This window comes from Pituophis catenifer, unplaced genomic scaffold, assembly GCF_029215685.1.
Source record: "Pituophis catenifer annectens isolate HBS135680 unplaced genomic scaffold, rPitCat1.0.hap2 SCAF_2, whole genome shotgun sequence".
Classification (NCBI taxonomy): domain Eukaryota; kingdom Metazoa; phylum Chordata; class Lepidosauria; order Squamata; family Colubridae; genus Pituophis; species Pituophis catenifer.
Window position 1 is genome coordinate 7,375,791 of NW_027256882.1, and position 7,042 is coordinate 7,382,832.

A 7,042-nucleotide genomic window follows, 5' to 3' on the forward strand; every position below is an offset into this window, starting at 1 on the left:
ATTATTCATATGTTTTAGCCTCCAAACCCTTCATTATTCTTGTTGTTCTTCTCTGCATTCTTCCTAGAGTTTCAATATCTTTTGTTGTTGTTGTTGTTGTTGTTGTTGTTTGTATTGTGGTGACCAAAACTTGATGCAGTACTCCAAGTGTAGTCTTATTAAGGCTGTCAAGTTTCCAAAAGATGCCCTAATTAATTCATGAGCCATGATCCAAACTTCAAAGGAAATATAGTGATTTATTAGGAGCACCATTCTGGCAATACTCGGATGCAGTCAGGACTGACCCCACGTAGATTTACGTTCCCCTATGACCCTGTCTCTCCCCTTCCCCCTGGCCATGTCATAAATCACATTCTCCAATTAAACGCTTTGGCTGGCTGTGAAACCTAACACCCTCCTTCTGATTGCGGTCGGGAAGAATGTATGGAATGCACTTCAGTTCTCCCTCCCTCCTGCTCATGGCAACTTGAAAGCTTTGCAAGTTGACATAGGCTTTGTAAAGTGTACTAGAACTTCATGTGATCTTGATTCTCTCCCTGTATTAATACAGATCAGAGTGTTTTTAAAAAGCAGTAACCATACAAATGGCACAAAAAACTGGATGCAGTATTCTAAGTGTAGTCTTACTGAGGCATTATAACGTGGTAATTATCAAGGAAAATCTTAATACCACTTTATAATGCCTTGGTAAGGCCACACTTGGAATACTGCATCCAGTTTTTGTTGCCATGATGTAAAAAAGATGTTGAGGCTCTAGAAAGAGTGCAGAGAAGAGCCACAAAGATGATTAGGGGACTGGAGGCTAAAACATATGAAGAACGGTTGCAGGAACTGGGTATGTCTAGTTTGATGAAAAGAAGGACTAGGGGAGACATGATAGTCTTCCAATATCTCAGGGGCTGCCCCAAAGAAGAGGGAGTCAAGCTATTCTCCAAAGCACCTGAAGGCAGGATAAGAAGCAATGGATGGAAACTTAATCAAGGAAAGAAGCAACCTAGAATTAAGGAGAAATTTCCTGACAGTTAGAACAATTAATCAGTGAAACAACTTGCCTCCAGAAGCTGTAAATGCTCCAACTCTGGAAGTTTTTAAGAAGATGTTGGATAACCACTTGTCTGAAATGATATAGGGTTTCCTGCCTAAGCAGGGGGTTGGACGAGAAGAGAAGAGAAGAGAAGAGAAGGGAAGGGAAGGGAAGGGAAGGGAAGGGAAGGGAAGGGGAGAGGAGAGGAGAGGAGAGGAGAGGAGAGGAGAGGAGAGGAGAAGAGAAGAGAAGAGAAGAGAAGAGAAGAGAAGAGAAGAGAAGAGAAGAGAAGAGAAGAGAAGAGAAGAGAAGAGAAGAGAAGAGAAGAGAAGAGAATTCTTTATTGGCCAAGTGTGACAATTGCTGGAATTGTGTTTGAAGGCAGGACAAGAAGTAATGGGTGGAAAATCTCATCCAAGGGGGAACCTTGACAATGGACACAAGAGATGTACGTTTTGCAGTTTTTTCAAAAAAATCTCTTAAACTGATGTCAACAAAAAAAAAAGTCTTGGCTGTATATTTAGCACAATTCTGTATGCAGGAGCCTTGCAAGCCTTGTGAATTCCCCCTTCCTCCATCTTTCTCCAGCACCAGAAGACAGCAATGGATGAAAGATGACAATGAAATAGTGCAGAGGTCTGGAAATTAGCACTGACCAGCAGAGAAGCATTATGCCTGCAGTGACTCACCCAGAGACCTTCAGAAAGGGGCTCCTGCTGAAATCGTAAGGGAGGAAGGTTGCTTTGATTGCACCGATGACCGCACCCAGAAGGAGGTCTCCCAGCTGGTAAAAATTTAGTGGGTCGGCTTCATTCCTCTTCAGGTTCAGAGGGCATTTCAAAGTGAGCTTCCCATCAGCTGCGTGAGGAAGCAGCATGAGAAGGAAAAGCAGGAAGGCCATTTATCTACCCAAGTGTCAATCCTTTGCCTTGTGGCTTTTTCTTTTTTTTTATCAAATAAAGTCAGAAAGAGAACCAAACCTTTCCTGAAGCTTTGAAAGGAGACAAAGTGAGTTCCTTGATGTTGTTCCAGACTTTCGATTAAATAGGAGATATTGAGCATTTTGAGAAGTTCTCATGCATGACATCACTTCATACAGTGTTTTTTTTTTTTTTTTTTTTTCTGAAGGCTGATGTTTGTATCTATAACTCTCTGGAGACAATCCCCAGGGTGGTGACATGAGGGAACAAGCAAACCACTGTGATTTTGATAGCATGAGGGAAAAAAGAGCATCACTCTGAACATTGTGGGGCTCCATGTGGCTTTGGAATTCCCAGATAAGAATTCAAAGTTTAATTGAATGTGATGGTTGTTGTTTTTAGTTGCAAAGTCGTGACGAAGACGTCACTTCCAATGTTATTATTCTCTGATTCTAGGATTGAAGACAGCAACGGATGAAGGATGACAATGATGTTTATGTTTATGTTTATTGAATTTCTATACCGCCCTTCTCCCGAAGGACTCAGGGTGGTGCACAGCCATATTAAAATAACCTAGTATACAAAATTTAAAACACAGTTAAAACAAATTAAATACTTTGGCTCCACAAATTAAAAACCCAAGAATTTAAAAATACCCGGTCCAGATTCTTGTCAAGCTAGTCCAGCTTGTTGGAAAAGTAGGGTCTTAAGGGCATGGCGGAAGGTACGCAGGTCGGGGATCATGCGTATCCCTGGGGGCAGTTCATTCCAGAGGGCGGGTGCCCCCACAGAGAAGGCTGTCCTCCTGGGGGTCGCCAGTCGACATTGCTTGGCTGATGGCACCCTGAGGAGCCCCTCTCTGTGGGAGCATGTTGGTCGGTGGGAGGTTATCGGTGGCAGAAGGTGGTCTCGTAGATATTCGGGTCCTAAGCCATGAAGCGCTTTAAAGGTGGTGACCAGCACCTTGAATCGCACCCGGAAGACCACTGGGAGCCAGTGCAGCTCGCGCAGGAGAGGTGTCACATAGGTGCATCGAGACGCTCCCATAATCACCCACGTGGCCACATTCTGGACCAGTTGGAGCCTCCGAGTGCTCTTCAAGGGGAGCCCCATGTAGAGAGTGTTACAGTAGTCCAGACGGGAAGTGACAAGGGCATGGGTGACTGTGTGCAGTGCATCCCAGTCCAGGAAGGGATGCAACTGGTAAATAAGGCGAACCTGATAGAAAGCTCCCCTGGCCATGGCCGTCATATGGTCTTCTAAAGACAGCCGTGCATCCAGGAGGACACCCAGATTGTGGACCCTCTCTGAGGGGGCCAAGATCTCACCCCCAATAGCCAGCGATGGAACCAGCTGGCTATACTGGGACACCGGAAGCCACAGCCACTCCATCTTGGAGGGGTTGAGTCTGAGTCTGTTTCTCCCCATCCAGATCCGCATGGTCTCCAGACACCGGGACATCACAAGGGCATCATTGGGGTGGTCTGGGGTGGAGATGTACAGCTGAGTATCATCAGCGTACTGATGACACTTCACCCAAAACCACGGATGATCTCCCCCAGCGGCTTCACATAAATGTTGAACAAAAGGGGTGAGAGGACCAACCCCTGTGGCACCCTGCAAACAAGGCGCCTTGAGGTCGACCTCTGTCCCCCTGCCAACACAAACTGCGTCCGACCAGAGAGGAAGGAGGAGAACCACCGTAACACAGTGCCCCCCATTCCTAGCCTCTCCAGCCGGCGCAGCATGACACCATGGTCGATGGTATCAAAAGCCGCTGAGAGATCTAATAGGACTAGGACAGAGGAAAACCCCCTGCCTCAAGCCCTCCAGAAATCATCGACCAATGCGACCAATGCCGCATGGTTTCCATGCTGTGACCCGGCCTGAAGCCTGACTGGTACGGATCTAGATAGACAGCTTCATCCAGTTACCGAGGAAGTTGCTGCGCCACTACACTCTCAACAACCTTCACCACAAAGTGAAGGTTGGACGGTAGTTAGCTAATACAGTCGGGTCCAGGGAGGGGACCGCCCGCTTCTTGAGGAGGGGCCTCACCACCGCCTCTTTAAGGGCGGAGGGGAAGAAACCCTCAAAGAAGCGTTTATAATCCTCTGGAGCCAGCCTCGCGTAATCTCCCGAGAGGCCAGCACCAACCAGGAGGGACACGGGTCCAATAAACATGTGGCAGAGCTCAACCTACCCAGAATCCTGTCCACATCCTCGGGAGTCACAGAATCAAAGTCCTCCCAGATAACACTCTCAAAACCCACCTCCGTCACCCCATCTGAACCCACCCAATCGGAGTCCAAGCCCTCCTGAATCTGAGCAATTTTGTCATGCAGATATTGCACGAAATCCTCAGCCATATCCTGCAAGGGGTCTTACCGCATTCTCAACTGGAGTAGGGAGTAGGGAGCGGGTCACCCTAAACAGGATTAATATCTGGAGATCTCATAGAAAAGGAAATCACAAAGAAGACCTGCTTTAACATTAGGCAGGGTTCAAGGTGCAGAAGGTGACAGAGAGCACTAGAGTTAAGGGTCAAGAACCTAGATTGCTGGCTTCCGGTTTGGTTTCCATCGCCACCAGACGGTCCTCTGAGACCGCCAGCCCCGTCACCCATAAAGAGCCGCCTTTACAGCTGAAAGGCGGCTTGAAAAACTCCATTTCCTTAAGGAAATGTGAGACAGAGCCGGCAAGGGCAGGTAGAGCCCTCTGTGAAGTCCCCAGAGTTCTTTTTTATTCCTGGGGAGGAAGCAGGATGAGGCTCCCTATTTTTGCTCGCAGCTGCTCCGGGCTTCGGGAGAACTCTGCGTTTTGCAGAGCTAGGCGATGGGACCAGACCAACTAACGAAACTAACAAATCGTTTGAACAAGTAGGATGAAATCCGGATTTGGGACCCTAAATTGCAAGTATTTCTAACAACCCTAAGACTGATTTTAAAAGTAAAGAAGAGTGAAAGGGGGAAAAAAGAAAGTTTAAAATGGCGACTGGCTGAGGCTCGAGAAGAAAGCCGAAAGCGAAAGTCCTTCCGTTTGACTAGTTTTACAAAGTGTTACAAAGTATTACAAAGTAACTGAAACAATAGCGCTGGCTAGAAGTGAAGAGAAAAATTCTTATCTCATGCTTCTTCCTTCTTAGAGACTTGATATTGATATTGTTTGGAGAGAAGTCTTTTTCTTTAAAGGGGAAAAAAAATCTGTTTGTGTGGCAGGATGGCGTTAAAACTGTCAAAGCCAGACAACCAAGCTGGGGGGGGGGCATTTACAAACCACATGAACAAGTTTTGAGCTTGCAGATGCAGAGGAATGGCTTTAAAGATTTAACACAATTTGTATTGGAGGAGATGGCAAGACATGATGAGATTGTGAACCAGAATCTTGAAAAATTTAGACAGGAAGTTAAAGAGTCGGTTCAACAAAAGTATGATATCTTGAAGCAACATTTGAAAAGTTTCATAGAAGTAATTATAAGGATGGATAAAGAAATCAATTTAGAAATAGAGTCTAAAATGAAGGAAGTTGATGATAAGATTGATAATTTGGATAATAAAATACAAAGAATTGAAAATGATTTAATAATGATTCAGGAAAAAAGCTCAGAAGTAGAGTTTAAAAAAATAAAGGAAGCTGACTACAAGACTTACAATGCAGATAATATAAAACAAAGGATTGAAAATGAAGCCACAATGATGCAATTCAGATTCATGGAATTTGCGGTCAGAATTAGGGGAATACAGGAAAATAAAAGAGAAGATTTGAGAAAGAGGTCTGCTGAAGTTCTGGCTGTGATTTTAAAGGTTAGTCCTGAAGAGATATCCTGCAAGATTGATAAGGCCTACAGAGCTAATTCTTGGGTGGCAAAGCAAAGGCAGCTGCCTAGAGATGTGGTGATTTACTTTACTGATAAAGAAATAAGAAATGATATTGTGCAAAAGTCTTTTAACTCCACTCTTGAAATGCATGGAAGGAAGATTTGGATATTTAAAGAGTTGCCGCCCAAGATGTTAAAAGATAGAAAGGATTTTGGATTTTTGGTGACTGAGCTAAAGAAACAAAACATCCCATTTAGGTGGGATGCTCCAGTTGGTATAATATTGAGATACCAAGGAGAAAGATATCAACTAAATACTGTTGAAAAAGCGGAAGAATTTTATTACAAGGTTTTTAAAATGGATTTAACATCTCCATGCATAACACACGAGGGGAATAAAGAAAAGCAAAATCAACAAGAGATTGAAACCCAGGCTAAGCAGATGGAGGCAGAGGTAATGGAAAAACAATGAGTTACAGAGGCCTTTTTGGACGAGCCGCTTTTGGATTCTCCTTCAGAGGTTATGGTTGGATTACCTTTAAATACTAGAGAGGTGGCTTTGGATTCTAATGTGATGTCTTATCAAGACCAGCATGGAAATCAATCAGTTGATATACAACTCATAGAAAGGCAACAAGGATGGAGATCTAAACCACAAAAAGTTAAGAAAAGAAGATGCAGGTCCTACAAAGCTAAAATTTTTTAGACTAAACAACAGTCTAATGCCAGTTACTTAAGAGACGTTTAAATACATGAAAATATGGCTGAAGCAAAGTATTGGTTCATACTATTTTGAGAAGGATGACAGATCTCTGCAGTGCTGTGCTTTTGGGATGTGGAAGATGGCCTTTAATTGAGTGGATTGGAACTTTCTATTTTGGACTCTTTGACAAATGGATTACGTTTATGCTGAGCTACAAGGCAAGAGAACTATGGGATTGGGGCACGCAGAAGATCTGGTTGTTACCCTAACACGGTGGTTGGAATTAATAATCTAGATGAAAGACATTACAGAAGACACGATATGGAATATAAATATAAAGTCACTCGGGTGGTTTTTTTTATATACGTAAATATTTACTATTGATGGGGGCAGATGGTAATTGAAGACATTGAACATACTTTTGGAACTAGAATTTGATGTTATCCTAACATGGGTGATGGAATTAACAATCCAGTTGAAAGACATTACAGAATATATCATATGGATTACAAGCTTAAAGTCATTTGAGGATTTTATTTACATATGGAAATATTTTTTTAGTGGTGTGGGCAGAAGAA